Source organism: Hyla sarda, chromosome 4, assembly GCF_029499605.1.
Source record: "Hyla sarda isolate aHylSar1 chromosome 4, aHylSar1.hap1, whole genome shotgun sequence".
Lineage (NCBI taxonomy): Eukaryota > Metazoa > Chordata > Amphibia > Anura > Hylidae > Hyla > Hyla sarda.
This window is the reverse complement of record NC_079192.1, coordinates 124282981-124305323: the sequence shown is the minus strand read 5'-3', so window position 1 is coordinate 124305323 and position 22343 is coordinate 124282981. Positions and strand designations below refer to the sequence as shown.

The window sequence follows — 22343 nt, the reverse complement described above, 5'->3', positions numbered from 1 at the left end:
CCTGCAATTGCTGGACTGGGGTCCGGTCCTGTCCGTGTCGTGGCGAGGGCATAAGGGTGAGCTGTGTCAACTCTGCTTTGCTGTAAAATTAAAAATAGTTCACATTGGGCCAACACATCTACAGTTGATTTAAACATCCTCAAATTTACAGATAAGTACGAAAAAACATTGTTACCTGACGCTGCCTGCAACAATGCAATACATTAACCAAAATGCTCATCAAAGCATGCATCTCAGGGGGTTGCAAGTGCGTAATTCGTGGTTCCTCGGCAGGAAAGATTGCAGGAGAAGGAAGATCCGACATTATATAATTATTTTTTTTTTTTTGTAAAGCTGCAAGGAAGCAAAAAAAAAACAAAAAAAAACAAGCAACTAGAAAAAGCACAATTCCCTGACAAACAAGGAAAATGGAGATTCAAAACTTGATAAGGGGCGTATTTATAGGAAGAATGTGAGCTAGTCCAAGAACTAGATGGCTGACCAAATTTAAATTTCTGACTAAACTCTGCACGGAATTTCTGCCTGTAATCCGCTTTCAATCTGCCTCCAGATAAAGCAAGAGCTGTAAATCACTGTCTATGTAGAGGACAGAGGCTTCTTCAGGATCCTGTACAGTACACGCAATGTCCTAAAAGAGTAACATGGAGCTGCCCCCATCTGGTGTCCAAATGAGCAGCTAATTGATGAACAGGTAAAGATAGTACAGAGCATGTAATACCTCCCTGTACTGTAGGAGGCACTACCAGACAGGAATTCAGCTTATACACTTCAGTAATACAGGGGTTTTACTAGTAAACTGTCCATTCTGATTGGTCAGTTCTTCCAGCCATTGACATGTTTCACCGATCTGGACTGTCCGTAGCATTGTATGTTGAGTCTGGTTTCAAGTTAAAATAGTCCAGAAAAGACCATTGTATGTTGAAACTATTGTATGTTGAGGCCAAAAAAGTCGAGGGATCACTGTACATGTATAATGCATGATATCTTCAGATACACTAGTACAGGGGCGTAGCTAGAAACCACAGGTCCCCGGTGCAAAAATTTGCCCAGGGCCCCCCCTATCACCTGACGACCCGCTTTCCCAATCCCGGACGACCCCTTACTCGGCTGCACAAAGATATCAGTGACTACAGCACTGATGGGACACAGTCAGGAGAATACACAACTATATAAGTGACTAACAGGCAGGGCCAGACAGACAAAACATAGGCCCAGGCATTTAAGAATAAGCAGCCCATTTTTCTAGTGGGGATCCAACTGCTGGGATCCCCACCGATCACCTTGGTTCCAGTTGCTCTCTAGCTGTTGTATAGCTATAACTCCCATCATGTATGGAAATCCTCAGGAATTATTGAAGTTGTAGTTTTGCAATAGCTGGAGAGCCACAGATTGGGGTACAGCATCATCATCATCATTGAGGAACTGACTGCAGTAACTCCAGCTGATGGGACAGTAAGGAGAACACACAATGATATCAGTGACCTGAGTGACGTCGTCTCTGTTGTCTTTCCTTTTCTTCTCCATCTGGTCCAGACACCAGGATTTCTTCCAGCTCCATCTTCTCTGCAGAGTCTGATGTCCGGAGATCATAGGTTCCTTAATTCGTCATGAAGACTGTATGAAGACAATAATCGTTATAACCCTGCCAAATATTTTACCCCCTGAAAATAATACTGCCACCCACTGTATCCCCTGAATATAAAACTATCATCCACTGTACCTCCTGCATATAATACTGCCACCGACTATACCCCGTGAATATAATACTGCCACCCATTGTGCCCCCTGAATATGATACTGCCACCTACTGTACCCCCTGAATATAATACTGCCACCTACTGTTCCCCTGGAATATACTCCTGCCACACACTGTACCCCTGAATATAATACTGCCACACACTGGGCTCTCTGAATATATTACTGCCACATACTGTACCCTCTGAATTTAACACTGACACACTGTGACCATGAACGTAATACTGCCACCCACTGTACCCTGAATATAATACTTCCACACACTGTGCCCCTGAATAAACCCTCAAAAATAACCATGCTATACGCTGTACCCTCTGAAAATAACCATGCCACACACTATACCTTCCAAATATAATAATCCCTCCATAATAATACTGTCACATACTGTTTCTTCTTAGTTTACCTGAATCACACCTGTCCTCCACCATACCCCTCTGTCCACCTTCTGGCTCCTCTGTTCCAACCCCCCCCCCCCCGACCCATAAGTCCTCCTACATGCTCCTCTTTTCCACTCCCTAGACCACTAAGTCCTCTCCAGGCTCTAGTGCCCCCTCCCCAGACCCCAGAATTCCGCTATAGGTTCCCCTGCCAAACTCTCCAGACCCCAAAATCTGACCCATACCCAATCACCTCCTGTCCCCCCACATTGATGAACAGTATATGTATTTATGTATGATAGACGTGTATGAGACTGGTGTATGTATGGTAGATGTGTATATGTATGATATTTGCGCGTATGATAGATGTATGTATAATAGATGTATGATACATATATACATCATATACCCCTCTATCATACATACACACACCTATCATTCATACGTACATCTATCATACGCACTTCCATCATACATACACACATACATCATACATACACACATCATAGATACATCCATCTAGCTTAAACACATCTATCATACATAGATAACATACATACACACATCACAAATACACACACACATCTAGCTTACACACATCTATCAAACATACACACATCATACATACACACCCGGCGCCTCCGCCCCGACCCCCCGGCCCCCCTTCTACACACACACATGCATAATACATACATATATACGCACATCATACACATCATACATACACATACATTATGCATAAACACATATCATACATACACCTGCCACCTCCAGATCCCCCCGCATAATACATCTCCACACCTCATACATACATCCTTCTAGCTTACACACATCTCCACACATCCTACATACATCTTGCTTACACACATCTATCCTACATACACTGTAGACACCATCTCACATATTGAACTCGATGTGTAGCTGATCACATCTGATATTCCACTAAACAACAGCGCTATGTGGTAGCTTGGGGGTTGTAGGGTATGGGGAGTGTAGCTGTGATGGTATCAAAGGGTGCTTGTTAACCCTTGCTATTCGTGACCCCAGGGTAAGGGCTCCTCAATAAAGCTTCCCCTACCGCCGCCCTTCCCAGGAACAATAGGAAGGTAGATGATACTGAGTTAAAGTAGAGAGTAATAATGAATTGTCCACAACCGGAAAGCTTCTGTAAACAGTGTTAACTTTACTGAAGATTTTCTGTACACTTCATTAACATAACAGTCTCTCATCAATACAGCTTCCTTTTGGAGATTGACAATGGTTGGGACTTTAGCTTTAATAGTCTCTAGTATACTGCGCTGTTCCACTGGATTTAGGGGAATTAGTTGCGGTCCAGTTGTCAGGCTAGGATTAACAGGAATTAGAGTAAGACTCACGATTTTTGGTTCTGCTGAGGCCATAGGTTTTGAGGCCTAGCGTGTCTTTGAAAGTTGCGTAGCACACCGTCCTGTTAGTCTGGCATCCACGAGAGCAGCAACCCAAGAGAGCGATAATTGGACGCAGCTCCCTTATATGGGCAGGGGCTGGACTAACGCTAATTGGTCCAAACTCATGTCAATCACCTTAACAGAGATTTGTGGGTAACACGTGACCCAAGGGCCTCCTAAGGTCCTGCAACATACCATAGAGGTTACTAGCTCGGTCACATGACCGAAGGTCCTGCGACGCTGAACAAGGTAAGTACTATACATTTCTATACAATATAGCTATAATTATTAATATATACATTTATTAACACAAAAGCTAGAATTAAGGAGAGGCGACTAGGGGCTGTCCCACCTGAGGAACCCTACCTGAACGTAGTTAATCTGACTTATAACACAAATTAACACTGGCAATATTTTCCCCATTTTTAAACCCCAACATAACCACCACCACCCCCTCCCCCAATCCACCCAAACACCTAAATACGCGCTGCAGGAGGGGAAAAAACAAAAACAAAAAAAAAGGAGAAAAAATACTCAAGGTCTTCCTAGCCAATGTGACCGAATTTGTTCAAAACTAAACTTGTTATTACGTTTAGTATATATTGCTCTTTCACGACTAATCATAACTTAAATTTTACAAATGAGATATCGTATCCTTGGGGATTAACATCTTTCCAAAACGGGGTAATTGTTTTCCTGGCCATATATAACAATCGACCGATAGCTATTTTCTCATTTTCCCCTATTGGGAGATCCTTTACATACCCCCAAAATACAGATCTTAGGAATTCGGGGGATAGTAATTGAGAATATCGAATCGATCATATTTAGAGTAGACGACCAATATTCATGGATATTTGAACAACTCCATATGGAGAATATCTCCAACATATGGAGAATATCCGCTCCTTCTTTGACATTTAGCATTCTTTTTAAAACCAATTCTATGAAGAAAAGTGGGCGTCTGATATACCTGATAAAAAATATATAATTGCGATAGGCGCCCGCCTTCCGCCAGCGACTGGTCAGTAACAGCTTTTAATATAAAATCCCATTGGTCATCATTCCCAATATCGTGGTCTTCTTTCCATTTTCTAAATGCTCCTACTGATTGCTTCTGATGGAGGCTAAAAAGTAACCTATATAATTTAGAAGCAAACCCCCTTTAACGGGTACATTCAACAATTAGATCTAGAGCAGAGTCCTTATCATACTGTAGAGGGGATAAGTTATTTTTTCATATTTTCATTCTCATGACATCACACAGATCCTGTGCCCTGAGGATTTGCTCAGACAACCACAAGCTTAGCCAGAGAAAAGACGTGCTTCTAGCTGTGAGAGACTGCACCAGAGAGACAGCACCTAGCTGAAAGAAATTGCTTCACACAAAACCACACTAGCTGAGAGAGAGATCTGATGGCAGAGACAAGCAGAGTCCAGATGTCTGGTGAATACAGTGAGACTGACGTGGGTAATGGTGTTGTGAGGGTAAGCCTAAAGCCTCTTTCCTGTTCCACTACAGGGCATCTGTCTCCTTACTCAAAGTAAAGACTCTGATGTCCAGTGCAGATGTTACGCAGTGCAGACTGCTTCAGTGACACTGCAGAGCAGGACTTATAAGGGCCCCAACACTCCTATGTGCACCAACTGCCATTAGTGCAAAGATAAGGGGGTGGGTCTCAGGTGTGCTAGTGGGTGGGTGAGGAAAATCCACATTGTATTCCTATATGTGTTATACTATTGTATTATCCTATGTATGTTGTTCATTTGCTACTTACTATATAAAGTTAGTTCACATTAGGTGCCAGTCTCATTGTATCAAGTATGTTCCCAGTGGGACCCCACATCCATACCCCGGATGCTCCACTGGGTGGAGACACTGCCATTGACATGTACCCCATCACCCAGATAGCAGAGGGGCAGGATCCGCCTGTTGGGCATAGTAAGGTAGCTAGTATAAGGGATCCCAGAGACACTAGGAGGCGCTCCCAAAAACCTGCTACACATGGAGGCACTGCTGAGATCGTAAATTGGGGTACAGCCATGGAGAATGAGTTAAAGGGGTACTCTGCCCCTACACATCTTATCCCCTATCCAAAGCATTGGGGATAAGATGTCTGATCGCGGAGCTCCCGCCGCTGGGGACCCACGGGATCTCGGCCGCAGCACCTCGCTGCTATTACTCTCTTCCCCATCTCCAACATTACAGAAACAAGACAACCCTGTATTTAGTAGCACATCAGGAAGTAGTGATGTATCTGACATACTACAAAAGCTCTCAGAGGCCATAGTGACAGCAAACCACACCTATAGTTACAGAAAATGAAAGGAGTTTTCCAGGAATCAGCCTGTCCCTCCCGGAGAAGAGCCTTTTGAGGTCTGGAAGGATAATGCTATGCAATTGTTGGAGGAATGGTCTTGTACTGATACCATAAAGAAATAGTGGTTGGTGGAGAGTCTTCGTTTTCCAGCTACAGACATGATAAGACTGTGCAAGGGAATGAATGGGCTAGCTACTGTGCAAGACAATCTGCAAGTTTTACAGGATGCTTATGGAAAATCAGAAGATTTGGATGATCTGTTGGTTAAGTTCCTAATCACTAAGCAGAAGGAACATGACTATATCAACCGTTTACAGCTATTTCTGGGAAAGTTATTCCATAAAGGAGTAGTCACCACCTCTGAGTTGGACGCTCGGCTACCTAAGCAAATTCAGAGAGGTTGTTTGACCAATAATCCAGTTATGATTCTGCTGAGAGCCAAGTTGGATGATAAAGTTCTGCCCTATTCCACATTAATAAATACAGCCAGGAAATTGGAAGACCAGATGTGTCCACCTCCTCTACGGAAAGAGAAAGAGGATATGGAACTGTCAGCACTTAGGAAGAAGGTGGCTGAATTGGAGCTTGTATGCAAATCACCACCAGAGAGAGCAGATCCTTTCTGCAGAAGTGGGGGGCAACAAAGAAAGACTCCTTTCCTGTTTCCTGAGGATTCACCCCGCCGAGGGGACTGCTTTAAATATGGAAAGTAACAGCATTTTCAGCGAGAGTGCCCTGCGAATTCCATGGAGGTAGATGTGGAGGGCTGGCAATTGAACTCGAGGAGATTCAAATGACCAGGTCTTACAAGTGAAAGAAGAACAGGCCTACACATAGTCTATCCAATGGGGCCAAGATTGGGCCTAAATCCTTGATACACGTGCAAGTGGAAGGAATTTATGCTTCAGCATTGCTAGATACAGGGTCTGAAGTCATCATAATCTACAAAGACTACTATGAATGTCATTTGAAACAAATTCCCATGGAACCTGCAGGAGAGTTTCAGCTATGGGGCATGGGGTCTCAAGCTCAACCCGTGGAGGGATGCATAAAAGTGACCATAACTATTCCCCAGTTAAACACCGGGATGATTTGTCCTTTGGAGCTGGAAGCTCTCACATGCCCTGCAGCCAAGAAAGTGTGCGCCCCAATAATCTTGGGTACTAATGCAAAGATAGTACAGGATGTATTCAGGGCCTACCTAAAAGAAGTGGGAGATGCTTCCTTAGCACGACTGATGGAGGTCAGCCCTGTCCTAGGGAAAGAGTGCCAACGTCTAGCCCTTGAAACAAAACCAGGGTCATGCCCCTATTCAGGGACAGAACCTGTATTTGTGAAGCCCGGTGAGACCAAAACCTTACGAGCCATAGCCTCAATGCACCGTGAAATATTGGGGAGAACTGGACAATATCTTATAGAGTCTCTACCTGAAGACAATCAGAAGGAGGGGTGGACTCTCATATCTGAGGTGAAAGATTAGTGACAAAAATTGGTGTTGGACCTTTCCTGTGATGCTACAGAACTTAACCCCCACGGAAGTCCGGATTGATCGTCATCAGAAGATAGGTGTGATACACCAATTAGATCAAGTTTCGTCCATCATGTCTGAGTGCAGAACAGAAGGATCATGTGAAAGCACTGGAAGATTTTCATTTGGAAGATTCTCCTCTACCACAACAGTGGAAAGACAGCCTTCGTTCTAAACTAGCTACTTGAGAGGGAGTTTTCTTCAGAGCAGAAATGGACATATGGGGTGTTCTAAGAGTGCCACCCATGCTATAAGACTTTCTGATCCTACTCCTTTCAGATAAAGTTCAAGAAGAATACCACCTCGAGATGTGGAAGATGTCCAGGACATACTCCAACAGATGGAAGGAGCTGGCATCATCACAGAGTCCAGGAGTCCCTATGCTTCACCCATCGTAGTAGTGAGAAAAAAGAATGGTGCAGTTCGACTATGCGTGGACTATCATACTCTGAGCAAGAGGACTGTGTCTGATCAGTATACCTTGCCCTGGATAGAGGATCTGCTGAACGCCCTATCTGGCAGCCAGTGGTTCAGTGTCCTTGACCTGAAATCTGGGTATTATCAAAAACCCATGAAGGAGGAGGATCAGGAGAAGGCAGATTTCATCTGTCCCTTGGGGTTCTTCCAGTTTACCAGAATTCCACAAGGAGTCACAGGAGCTCCTGCTACCTTTCAGAGGCTGAAGGAGAAAACTGTCTAGTGTATCTGGATGACCTAATTGTGTTCGGGAAGACACCAGAGGAGCATGAACAGAGGTTGTTGAAGGTGCTAGATCGACTTCAAGCTGAGGGCCTGAAGCTATTAGTGGACAAGTAGTTGCCCAGAACTCTGTCACTTACGTAGGGCACATAGTTTCTGCTGAAGGAGTAGGCACAGACCTAGCTAAGACTGAAGCAGTGTTTAACTGGCCAAGACCCAATAACATCAGCAGTCCTTCCTTGGTTTCTGTGGTTACTATCGAAGGTTTGTGAAAGACTACTCGAAGATTGCTCGAGAGTTGCATGACTTGCTGAAGATTACCTCTGACGTAGGGGATGCTAAGGCACCCTGTCTTAAAGATCCCTTTGGAGAGAAATGGACTTCAGGATGTGAAGAGGCTTTTCTGACATTGAAGATGAGACTTAAAGAAGCTCCTGCCTTGGCGTATGCAGTCCCTGAGAAACCATATATCATCCATGTGGATGCCAGTATGGAAGGCTTGGGGGGTGTATTGCACCAAAGTTATCCAGAAGGATTAAGTGGCTTAAATAAGTAGAAGTCTTATGGCTGCAGAGAAGAACTATCCAGTCCATATGTTGGAATTTCTGGCACTCAAGTGGGCCATCGTGGATAAGCTGCATGACTATTTGTAAGGAGCAACATTTGAAGTAAGGACTGATAACAATCCACTCACCTACATTCAGACTACAGCCAAACTGGATGCCACAGGACATGAATGGCTGGCTGCCTTGTTAAACTACAGTTTCAGCCTGAAATACAAGCCCGACCCCGATCCCTGGACCGGGGGTGGGAGCCTTTTGTCAAACGTATGTAGTGGCTGAGAGACAAGAGTTTGCTAAGCTAAGAGGGATAGACTCTATTAGTCACTCCCAAGGAGCAGTGCCCAAGGTGTTCCATGCTCCAGTCATGCTTCAACAGTGGTCCAGCATTACCACAGAAGACAAGAGGAAGGCTCAAGCACAGGACTGGTATATCGGGACAGTTCTCAGGGCAATGAAGACAAGAATCCTAAATTGTTGACTTCTCTCCCTGTGAGTCAGAGAGAGTTGTACCGAAGAGAATAGAGCCAACTACGCCTGGAAGATGGAGTCCTCTATAGGGTTGTGAAGTATCATGATCACCCTGGCAGAAAACAATTGGTACTACCACACAGATACCGGGGCATGGTCCTGAGAGCCCTCCACGATCAACATGGGCACCTCTGGGTGGACAAGACCTATGGCCTAGTACAAGTTTGGTTCTATTGGCCTTGCATGAGGGAACATGTCAAGACCATGTTAAGACCTGCAGAAGGTGTATCCAGAGGAAGACCCTGCTTGTGAGAGATGCCCCTATGGGTCATCTGAAAAGTACGGGACCCCTGGATCTTGTGTGCATGGACTATCTCTGCATTGAAAACAATACAGCAGGGATTGGGAATGTGCTGGTAGTAACAGATCACTTAACAAGATATGCTCAAGCTTTCCCCACAAAAGATCAAAAGGCTGTGACTGTAGCCAAAGTCCTCTGGCAGAAGTATTTTATACACTATGGACTACCCAATCGGACACACTCTGATCAAGGTAGAGACATTGAGAGCAAGTTAATCAAGGAACTGTTGGACATGTTACACGTGCATAAGTCCAGAAACACACCTTATCATCCAGAGGGTGATGCACAGCCAGAACGGTTCAATAGGACTCTCCTATGCTAGGAACTCTCAAGCAAGTTGAGAAGCGATCTTGGAGTAAGCATGTGGAAGCCATGGTCCACGCATACAGCTGTACAAGACAGTGCACAGAGCTCTGCTTGTCCTCCCTGCACAAAGCCTTGCTTGTCCTCAGTGTACAGAGCCCTGCTTGTCCTCAGTGTACAAAGCTCTGCTTGTCCTCAGTGTACAGAGCCCTGCTTGTCCTCAGTGTACAGAGTCCTGCTTGTCCTCAGTGTACAGAGCCTTGCTTGTCCTCAGTGCACAGAGCCCCTCTTGTCCTCAGTGTACAGAGCCCTGCTTGTCCTCACTGTACAGAGTCCTGCTTGTCCTCAGTGTACAGAGCCCTGCTTGTCCTCAGTGCATAGAGCCCTGCTTGTCCTCAGTGTACAGAGCCCTGCTTGTCCTCAGTGTACAGAGTCCTGTTTGTCCTCAGTGTACAGAGCCCTGCTTGTCCTCAGTGTACAGAGCCCTGCTTGTCCTCAGTGTACAGAGCCCTGCTTGTCCTCAGTGTACAGAGCCCTGCTTGTCATCAGTGTACAGAGTCCTGCTTGTCCTCAGTGTACAGAGTCCTGCTTGTCCTCAGTGTACAGAGCCCTGCTTGTCCTCAGTGTACAGAGCCCTGCTTGTCCTCGGTATACAGAGCCCTGCTTGTCCTCAGTGCACAGAGCCCTGCTTGTCCTCAGTGTACAGAGTCCTGCTTGTCCTCAGTGTACAGAGTCCTGCTTGTCCTCAGTGTACAGAGCCCTGCTTGTTCTCAGTGCACAGAGCCCCTCTTGTCCTCAGTGTACAGAGCCCTGCTTGTCCTCAGTGCACAGAGCCCTGCTTGTCCTCAGTGTACAGAGCCCTGCTTGTCCTCACTGTACAGAGTCCTGCTTGTCCTCAGTGTACAGAGCCCTGCTTGTCATCAGTGCATAGAGCCCTGCTTGTCCTCAGTGTACAGAGCCCTGCTTGTCCTCAGTGTACAGAGTCCTGTTTGTCCTCAGTGTACAGAGCCCTGCTTGTCCTCAGTGTACAGAGCCCTGCTTGTCCTCAGTGTACAGAGCCCTGCTTGTCCTCAGTGTACAGAGCCCTGCTTGTCATCAGTGTACAGAGTCCTGCTTGTCCTCAGTGTACAGAGGCCTGCTTGTCCTTAGTGTACAGAGCCCTGCTTGTCCTCAGTGTACAGAGCCCTGCTTGTCCTCAGTGCACAGAGCCCTGCTTGTCCTCAGTGTACAGAGTCCTGCTTGTCCTCAGTGTACAGAGCCCTGCTTGTTCTCAGTGCAGAGAGCCCTGCTTGTCCTAAGTGTACAGAGTCCTGCTTGTCCTCAGTGTACAGAGCCCTGCTGGTCCTCAGTGCATAGAGCCCTGCTTGTCCTCAGTGTACAGAGCCCTGCTTTTCCTCAGTGTACAGAGTCCTGTTTGTCCTCACTGTACAGAGCCCTGCTTGTCCTCAGTGTACAGAGTCCTGCTTGTCCTCAGTGTACAGAGCCCTGCTTGTCCTCAGTGCACAGAGCCCTGCTTGTCCTCAGTGCACAGAGCCCTGCTTGTCCTCAGTATACAGAGCCCTGCTTGTCCTCAGTGCACAGAGCCCTGCTTGTCCTCAGTGTACAGGGCCCTGCTTGTCCTCAGTGCACAGAGCCCTGCTTGTCCTCAGTGTACAGAGTCCTGCTTGTCCTCAGTTTACAGAGCCCTGCTTGTCCTCAGTGTACAGAGCCCTGCTTGTCCTCAGTGTACAGAGCCCTGCTTGTCCTCAGTGTACAGAGCCCTGCTTATTCTCAGTGTACAGAGCCCTGCTTGTCCTCAGTTTACAGAGCCCTGCTTGTTCACCCACACTTCCTGTGTTTTGTCTCTGCACAGAGACACAGGGGCAGGGACAGGATTTTTTCACCCAAAAAAATACACATTTTTTAACCAATCTATATTACAAATATAACTATAATGTTATTATCTACATTGTATAAAAAGTTTTTGCAAATGACAGGTACACTTTAGGATGCTGCCACGGCATTGGTAAGTAAACAACAGGTACAATATTTGCTCATAATTGCAGTATTTTCCATATGGAAAAAGTGATCACGTGCGTCGGTCGGAGGTGTACACAATAACAGGGTTGTTTTTTGTTCAGTTTTTATTTATTTATTGGGCACATGTATACCTTAGGGGCTCCTTAGTCCCAGTAGGGAAAACGTGATTATGGCCGGTGCCGTATGTTGTTGCTTTATTTCTACTGAACCTATCACAGTGCACACCGACCCCTTTCTTTGTTCTCGCTACCTGGATCGGGTCTCCCAAAACACGCAGCATCAGGACCAGCTACACTTCGGAATCCCTTCTGTTGCTATGGAGAGCAAGTATTCTTATACTGATGGAAGGCTGTATTGCACTTACAGTACCTCCATCTCTCCCAGAGGAGTAATTATCAAGGGCTGGCAGGCTGCGAATGGAAACAAACCATCAATTACATCACTAAGCCAGATCCATTTAAAAAAAAAAAAAGCAGTTATTTAATTAAAAGGCGCACGCATACAAACACACACAAAACTTCTTTCTTGCGTCTCTTTTCTGCCGCTCTATAGAAAGTACATATATGCATAGAAAGTGGATTAGTTTAAAAATTAAATAGGAGGCCCCGGGCTGTATTAAGGTCCCCACAGTGACTCAATTTGTGCAAAACACTTTGCTGTTAAGCTCAGTACCCTAGAGAAACAAGAAAAGCAGCTGCACTCAGCTCATATGCAGATGCAAGGGAGGATTTCCTCCATATTAATGGCTTTTTTTTTAACGAAAAAAATATTTTCAAATAGAAAAATATGCAGAAAAGTGTGTCGTGTAATTGAGGTCAGTGCTTTGTCTTTTTTTTCTTTTTTCCTCTCTGAAAAACATTGACGGGATTGGAGTCAATCACAGCAACTTGGGGGGGAACAAGTTTCGGCATAGAAGTTCTTAGGACTAACTAGGAACTCCAGCAAGATGACAAGAGATCACACTGCTTCGGGGACAGCCCAAGTGATTAGAGCAGTATGTATGTGCAAGGTAGGTATGCATGTTAGTTATAGATGCATGATACTGTCTAATACAGTATTTTTTAACCAGGGTGCCTCCAGCTGTTGCAAAACTACAACTCTCAGCATGCCCGGACAGCCAACGGCTGTCCGGGCATGCTGGGAGTTGTAGTTTTGCAACAGCTGAAGGCACACTGGTTGGGAAACACTAGTCTCGTACCAATGCATGCTTGTACCGCAATTGTCACGTAATAATCATGAACTAGATTGCATTTAATATATATTTGGAGATCTCTCTCTCTCTCTCTCTCTCTCTCTCTCTCTCTCTCTCTCTCTCTCTCTCTATATATATATATATATATATGAATAAGACTTTCATCTAAATGAAAAAGATTTGATGCTTAATAAAAGAAATTGCTGATTATTTTTATATTTAATTTTCATCCAGATATTTGTATGTATGGTGCGAACTGACAGGAGATGCCATAGTAAATAAAAAAAATAAAAAATAAAATATATATATATATATATATATATATATACATAAAATATAAATATATATATATATATATATATATATATATATATATATATATATACATACACATTTTGAGACATGAGGCACCACTACCCCTTGCTACATTCTAATAATAGGAGGTAAATATAATTTGCTTCTACGACTTTTCTTTTTTTTTTTTTTCTTTTTAAGAACATTTTCAGCCAAAGGTATAACAGACAGAGATAATGTGATAATGTGATCATCCAAAGGTCACAGAGACAGGTACTGAGCCTCCACCCACACACCTGTGCAACCACTATATCTCTGGGGATGATCTGCACTAAAATGACCAGAAGGTGCACACCAGTATTTTTCTGTTAAAACCAATCTGTTTTATAAAATTAGAATTTTTTTTTTAAATAACGGAATATTGTTGCCTGTGCCCAGCAGAGCTGACACTCTAATGCCTCATCCCTTGCGTATCCCCTGAGACCCCAAAGAGACAGGCTGGGGGCTTCCATCTGGCAGTGTCATTCTGTGTGATCTGCTCCGCCAGTCCTTGGTTAATGAAAGTGTTAAGTTCTAGACCTTACATGCATATATTTTAATAAATTACCTTTTCCGGGGACTGCGAGCAACAGATTTTTGGTTTTTGGTTCTGTGTGGGAGAAGGAAGGGCAAAGGTCAGGACCAGACTGAACAAAACACCTCTCTTTTATGTTATACATTGGAAAGTACTGGAGATCTGTCTATTCCAGGCTGCCTCAACAAAAGGAGCTGTCCAAACAGAATGGATCTCCAGCCATCCGCCAGTGCTGCACGTAAGTCTCAATGCCAATCCACTTTGTGCCTGTACACTTATTACTGTAATTGCTACCTACTATTTGTGAAGCCTTTTATAGGCACTGTACATACAGATATACCATGCAGGGGGGTAAAAGAAAGGATTTTTAAAAATTCAGCCCCTTTTCTGCTCATTTTTTTTAGATGTCAGTCATAATATGCTGCACAGGATTGTACAGAATATATATATATATATATATGTTGTATATAAGTCATGATTAGAGATGACATGACTGCAACCATGACTGGGGTGGGTACATGTCTCCTGCCGCCCCTCCATAGGGCCTGCCATATAGACTCCCAGCACTTAAACCGGTGATGCAAAGATTTTTGTCTAATTTTTTTTATTTTTATTTTTTTCCAGTTCCCTAGCCTAAACTTTTTATGATACATTCTGTAGCAGTGCTGACAAACAGATGACAGTCTTATGATAAGATGACGGACTTTCGGGAGACGCTACGTAGTCATCTTTCTTTGTTGGGTTTTGCTCTATGAAGTGGTTCCATCATCACTGCAGTTATATTTTGACTAAATAGAAAGATTTAACATAGATTTAAATAGAATTGTCATTTCAGTAGTTTATTGTCACTACTATGACCAGATCCGGGGTCATGATAGTTATTGCTTAGTCCAGTGTTCCCCAACCAGGGTGCCTCCAGCTGTTGCAAAACTACAACTCCCAGCATGCCGGGACAGCCAACGGCTGTCCCGGCATGCTGGGAGTTGTAGTTTTGCAACAGCTGGAGGCACCCTGGTTGGGGAACACTGGCTTTGTCTGACTATATTTATGCTTCTGATGTGGTAATATGTACCACTGCTTAAAGTACTACTGTATAATGTGAACATATGAAATAATCTGCCGTATCGTCTATTCTACTATTGGTTTACATTTAAACAAATACAAGTCTTTAATAGTTCAATGAGTTTTTTGGAAATGCACATTTGCAGCTTAGAGCCGAGGTTCTACTTCAATTATTGATATTATTTTCAACACAGAAAACGCAGTTGAGGTTCATGTATGTAGATTAAGGAATGTTTATGCATCATCATTCCCAATAGAAATTTAGAAATATACAGCGCTTATGGCAAGTGAGGGACTTTCTATGGGGCCTCAACGTTTTAAAGGGGTACTCCGGTGGAAAACTTTTTTTTTAAATCAGCTGGTGCCAGAAATGTAAACAGATTTGTAAATTACTTCTATTAAAAAATCTTAATCCTTCCAGTACTTATTAGCTACTGAATTCTACATAGGAAATTCTTTTCTTTTTGGAACACAGAGCTCTCTGCTGACATCACGAGCTCAGTGCTCTCTGCTGACATCTCTGTCCATTTTAAGAACAGTCCAGAGTAGAAGAAAATCCCCATAGCAAACATATGCTGCTCTGGACAGTTCCTAAAATGGACAGAGATGTCAGCAGAGAGCACTGTGCTTAAGATGTCAGCAGAGAGCACTGTGTTCCAAGAAGAAAAGAATTTACTCTGAAGTATTCAGCAGCTAATAAGTACTGGAAGGATTAAGATTTTTTAATAGAAGCACTTTACAAATCTGTTTAACTTTCTGGCACCAGTTGATTTAAAAGAAAAAAAAGTTTTCCACCGGAGTACCCCTTTAAGTGAGGGTACCCTTCTAAGGGCTGTACCACTGCTGTTAGGTAGGGATGAGATACAGGTACAGCCGGTTTAGGGTTAGGTATATACTCTATGGGGGACATGTATCATTATTTGTGTATGGTAGAAGCAGTTTACCCCTTTTGCCGAATTCTAAATTATGCGCAGAAGCGCTAAACTTATCAATCAAGCGCAATGAGTTTCATCAATTGCGGGCAAATATAGCAATTTCCTCAATCCACTCTTTGAAAAATGGAAACGATGATTTAGAGCATCTTGCTACGTGCAGTACAAGATGGCTTATATTTGTATTAAAAATATGGTCATTGCGCAAGATTTCTGCGGGTAAACGAAATGTATAATAGATTTGTGTTTACTAAATATGTCACTCCAAGGTACACCGAAACCTACACATCTGGAGGTAATGCTCCACCAGAATATATGCAAAAAAAGACGCAAAAAAACAGCTTGCGCAAAAATTTTGACACAAAACAGGGGTAAAATCTTTGATACATGTCCCCCTATGTTCATGCTACTTTTATACCCCCCAGGATAATTTGGATTATTTTGTTCCTGATTTTCACTTAATTGTCCTCCCACAGCTCTATGGATTGAATTGAATTAGGGGGATTCAAGACACATGGACATGTGAGTTATTAACAATCATATGCAGTAGTATATGCAGTTAATGGATAAAGCACTGTATATCATCTGATTTTTTGTTTGGTAGTTGGATGATTTTGTATTTATATTCATCTTGCAATGCATATCAGATTAAAGTTATTTTACATTTTTTTTTAGTTTTTTTTTAAGTTTTTGTTCTAGTTAGTTGTATCAATTTAAAAAGAGGTTTTTCAGCAGCTGTATGTATATTATGCAGTATTGTGCTCAATAAAAGAACACACCTAAGATTCTGCAGACCTTTCTTTGTCTAAAAGGATTTCACCTCCACTTATCCTTTAAAAATAATAGAAGTCACCTGGGAGTCTTGTGGCCTGTGTAAATGCACTCAGTATGTGGCCTTGGGTATATAATGGTCTATATTGTTCACCTTTTCTACATTACATATTTTATTGTGTACCAGTCGTTAACTAAAAAAACATTTGATTTAGTGTATACTATTAGTGTATACTATTATATGTATATTTGTTATATACATTGAATTAAAAAAAATTGCATATTTTTGGGTGAAAAAAAATGCTGTCCCTGCAGCTACTGACTTTGAGTCTCTATAAAGGGCCCAAATACAGGAAGTGAGGTCAGGACAAGCAGGGCTCTGTGCATGCTCCTGGTCCAGAGCCCTCACTTCAAAGAGCCCTGCTTGTCCTCACTACAAAGAGCCCTGCTTGTCCTCACTACACAGAGCCCTGCTTGTCCTCACTACAAAGAGCCCTGCTTGTCCTCACTACACAGAGCCCTGCTTGTCCTCACTGCACAGACCCCTGCTTGTCTTCAGTGCACAGAGCCCTGCTTGTCCTCAGTGTACCGAGCCCTGCTGGTCCTCAGTGTACAGAGCCCTGTTTTTCCTCAGCGTACAGAGCCCTGCTTGTCCTCAGCGTACAGAGCCCTGCTTGTCCTCAGTGTACAGAGCCCTGCTTGTCCTCAGTGCACAGAGCCCTGCTTGTCCTCAGTGCACAGAGCCCTGCTTTTCCTCAGTGTACAGAGCCTTGCTTGTCCTCAGTGTACAGAGCTCTGCTTGTCCTCAGTCTACAGAGCCCTGCTTGTCCTCAGTGTACAGAGCCCTGCTTGTCCTCAGTGTACAGAGCCCTGCTTGTCCTCAGTGTACAGAGCCCTGCTTGTCCTCACTGCACAGAGCCCTGCTTGTCCTCAGGGCACAGAGCACAGGAAGTGAGGTCAGGACAAGCAGGGCTCTGTGCATGCTCCTGGCTTGTCCAGAGTCCTGCTTGTCCTCACTACAAAGAGCCCTGTCTGTCCTCACTACACAGAGCCCTGCTTGTCCTCAGTGTACAGAGCCCTGCTTGTCTTCAGTGCAGGGAGCCCTGTTTGTCCTCAGTGCACAGAGCCCTGCTTGTCATCCGCGTACAGAGCCCTGCTAGTCCTCAGTGCACAGAGCCCTGCTTGTACTCAGTGTACAGAGCCCTGCTTGTCCTCAGTGTACAGAGTCCTGCTTGTCCTTAGTGCACAGAGCCCTGCTTTTTCTCAGGGCACAGAGCCCTGCTTGTCCTCAGTGTACAGAGCCCTGCTTGTCCTCACAGCACAGACGGAGGCTATTTACTGTAAGAGCAGTGAGACTGTGGAATTCTCTGCCTGAGGAGGTGGTCATGGTGAACTCTGTAAAATAGTTAAAAAAGGGTCTGAATGCATTTTTGGAGAATAATAACATCGCTGGTCATGTATGCTAGATTTATAGGGACAGAATGTTGATCCAGGGATTTATTCTGACTGCCATATTTGGAGTCGGGAAGGATTTTTTACCTCTAGTAGGAGGGTTTTTTTGCCTTCCTCTGGATCAACTCAGTAGGGACTCATTAGGGTTATAGGTTGAACTTGATGGACTCTGGTCTTTTTACAACCTTATGAACTATGTTACTATGTTACACACAAAGGCAATAGCTGCAGGGAATAAAACATACACATTTTTTAACCGATGTGTATTACAAATATACCGTATTTATCGGGGTATACCATGCACCGGCCTATAACACGCACCCTCATTTTACCAAGGATATTTGGGTAAAAAAAGTTTTTTACCCAAATATCCATGATAAAATGAGGGTGCGTGTGTGCGCGTGTATACCCCGATATACCCCCAGGAAAGGCAGGGGGAGAGAGGCCGCCGCTGCCCGCTTCTCTCCCCCTGCCTTTCCTGGGGTCTAGAGCGCTGCTGTCGGCCCTTTTCACCCCCTGGTTATCGGCGCCGCTGCCCGTTCTGTCCCCCTGACTATCGGTGCCGGCGCCGATAGCCAGGGGGAGAGAAGCGGCGCCGACAGCCAGGGGGAGAGAAGGGGCAGCGGCACCCATTGCCGGCGCCGCTGCCCCGTTGCCTCCCCCCATCCCCGGTGGCATAATTACCTGAGTCGGGTCCGCGCTGCTCCAGGCCTCCGTCGTGCGTCCCCAGCGTCGTTGCTATGCACGGCGCGGCGCTCTGACGTCATGCGCCGCGCCGTTCAGCGCATAGCAACGACGCCGGGGACGCACGACGGAGGCCTGGAGCAGCGCGGACCCGACTCAGGTAATTATGCCACCGGGGATGGGGGGAGGCAACGGGGCAGCGGCGCCGGCAATGGGTGCCGCTGCCCCTTCTCTCCCCCTGGCTGTCGGCGCCGCTTCTCTCTCCCTGGCTATTGGCGCCGGCACCGATAGTCAGGGGGACAGAACGGGCAGCGGCGCCGATAACCAGGGGGTGAAAAGGGCCGACAGCAGCGCTCTAGACCCCAGGAAAGGCAGGGGGAGAGAAGCGGGCAGCGACGGCCTCTTTCCCCCTGCCTTTCCTGGGGGTGTATCGGCGTATAACACGCACACAGACTTTAGGCAAAAAATTTTAGCCTAAAAAGTGCGTGTTATACGCCGATAAATACGGTACATATAATGGCATTATCTACCATGAAAAGTTTTTGTTAATGACAGGTACACTTTAAGGAGAACAAACAGTCTGATCTGCCAACATAACCATCAGAGCAGGAGAAACAGAAGCAGGGTAGAAAAATATATAATGATGGAAATTCCTTCTCATTTTGGGTTTAGGAATCTGGTGGACAGTCTCACACATTGATGCATAATCTTCACTGTATTAGCATAAATACACAAACAGTTGTCAGCCATTGATTAGGACCACCCACAGGACACCTAAGCCCTAAATGATCAAGAATAAGGGTCTATTTCTCCACAATGCTACACATCAACCTACCATGCTCCACCTGCCCTATACCATGATGCTTATAGACTGGACAGTATAAGCTTTAAAGAGTACCTGTCACCAAATTAAACTTTTAATATGGAGTTCCTTGTGTAATTAGCAGACACTTTCCCATTCACATAACATAAATATGTTTAAAATGTAATATAAAAAACAACCACTAGGTGACTCTGTTCTGTTCACTGCCACAATTATTATAGTGAGTTCGGCCTCCTCCCGGCCTGGCAGGAGTCCGAACTAAGGAAGTGTTTCTCTGCACTGAGCTTGATTGTCAGCTGCACAGAAAGTGAAAGCTCCACAGATTCGTACAGGAAGCCACACAGACTGACAGCTGAAGGAGAGCCTCACTGATAGCTACACAGACTGAAACATGCACAGAGCTTGAGGTCTTCTATTCATCACAATTCTGCAACAGTATGAGGGTCGGAAGTTGTCCTCCAGCAGGCGTTAGTGATGTCATGTCTGCTGGGAAATGCCCACTCTCTCCTGCTGGGAAATTGCACTATGTGAGCAAGAAGAAAGGTATGATACACAGCTTTTTAAAGCTCTGAAATAGTTTTTAAGGGCAGGAGGGGTCTTAGGAGTAGTTAGGGAACATTGCCTGAGGTAGTTTAGAACAGTTTATTCGGTGACATAGTACTTTTTAATGGAACCTGTCAAAAAGCTTCATGCTGCCTGAACCCTAGGTAGCATGAACAGGCCCAGGTTCCTATAATGAACACTGCGGCCTTATAGAGAAATCACAGTTTAAAGATCGCTAAGTGTCTCACTCCTGAGACCCGCTGTGATGGTGAGTTATAGCCAGGGGAGCTATGTGCTTCACTGTCTTTGTGGACTGATGTGACTGATGTGCTTCATAGATTATAATGTAACACATCAGTTTGAGCAGGAGGGCAACTGGGATTAAAATTTTACCTCCACACTGCTGCTAAACTATGCTAACTATACAAAAAGAATGTTCACCAATGAAATGCTTATCTAATTCCTCAACAGTACCACCACATCATGGCCGATATCATTACACCTACAGATGTTATAAGTGATTACAGTGCAGTTAACATCTGTTGACATACAGTGACATCTTGTCTGACCTAAGTAATTTTTTCTTTACTTCTTGATCTGACCCAGACCACCATGATGAACTCTTCCAGCCACAACTGACGGGCAAACAACTTAGTCTTTCCACTTTTCCACTACAGTCTTCATTTTATTATTATTATTGCATAAAGTTAGGAAGAATTACATTTCTTAGAGACAACCACCCTAATGTTCCTTTAAAACTGGTCTTCTAAGGGGATGGCCTTCTAAAAGAAAATGGCCAGTATGCACAATATATGGTGGATCTAAAAATGTCAATAGTACTGCCACACCATTTCCGCTATCATTACACCTACTGACCTTATAAGTGATTACAGTGCAGTTACATCTGGTGACTTACAGGTGATGTCTTTTTTAATCAGAGTCATTTTTTTTTTTTTACTTCTTTATCTAGCCCAGACCATCATGATAAACTCTTCCAGCCACAACTGCAGACAAACATCTAAGCCTTCACACTTTTCCACTACATTCCTTGTCTTAGTATTATTGCATTAGGTTAGGAAGAATGACATTTCTTTGAGACAACCAGCCTTACATTCCTTCAAAACTTGCCTTCTAAGGGGATGGTCTTCTAAAAGAAGATGGGCAGTATGCACAATACGTGGTGAATCTAAAAATGTGTCACAGGAAATATATTCTGAATAAGAAATCATCATCAAAGAGGTGGTCTTTTAACAGGCTTCCCTGATGTTTTATTGTTATAATGCTTTTTGTCCATTCCTTTCAATTAGGTCTATAAATGGTCTTTATAAGAACTGCGCTCAGTATAAACCCACACAGACCGCATAATAAACAGCTGATAGTTAATGCCTTATTACTTAGATGTCACTCCAGTTGATGCAGTTTTTTTGTTCTTCACAAATAACCATCCTATAACTTAACAGTTTAGCTCTAAAGGTATCCAGCTGAATTAAGTTCGTGGGGGCATCTTGAATCCCCCAACTTTTGATGTCAGAAAGCAAGGATCAACCATGTTAAATTTCAATGCCTAATCCTTTTGATCTGTCTTGAGATAAGTCTCTGCCAGAGGTGCTGGCTGAAGCTTACTGCTCTTTCTCTATGTAAAAAACATTCACACCTGTCTGAGCCGGGCATGTATGTTTATAGGGAAGGGGTGGGGGGGGGGGGGGGGTTGACCAAACTATGGCTGACAGCTATTGAAGGTTTATGGGCACATGAACAATGTACCTATTTCCCCAGTTCACTGTTCTTTGATAACTGCAGCCCAATAGAATTCTTAGTGTAACACAATGGAGTCACAATGTAGATTAAAACATCAAACAATACATAAAAAGTTAAATCTGAAAATTTGATGTGAATAGTAAAAAACATAAATATGTATAAAATAGTAACAGGGTGACAGATGAAATACATAAATAAATAGGTTACTACATCTTTTAGATAGATAATAGACAGATAGATATGTGATGGCCCAGTACAGGAGTAGCACCCCTGTATCCTTGCTATCCTGTCAGGCAGCTTCCCTACAGTGTCCCCTGGGCCCCCCTGCATCTGTTCCCCTTGTACAGTTATCTTTATGCTGTGTATTGTATATAAAAGTGAAAAGTGTTACGCCTTTAAGAACAGACCTATTGGACCCCTCCAGAGTCTCCTCCATA

The 22343-nt window shown here is 44.1% G+C and overlaps 1 pseudogene; it reads left to right on the top strand.

Moving 5' to 3' along the window:
- Positions 1 to 12531: 12531 nt before the first annotated feature.
- The window catches only part of LOC130366898 (protein shisa-like-1a), a 33757-nt pseudogene continuing 23945 nt past the window's right edge, over positions 12532 to 22343 (top strand).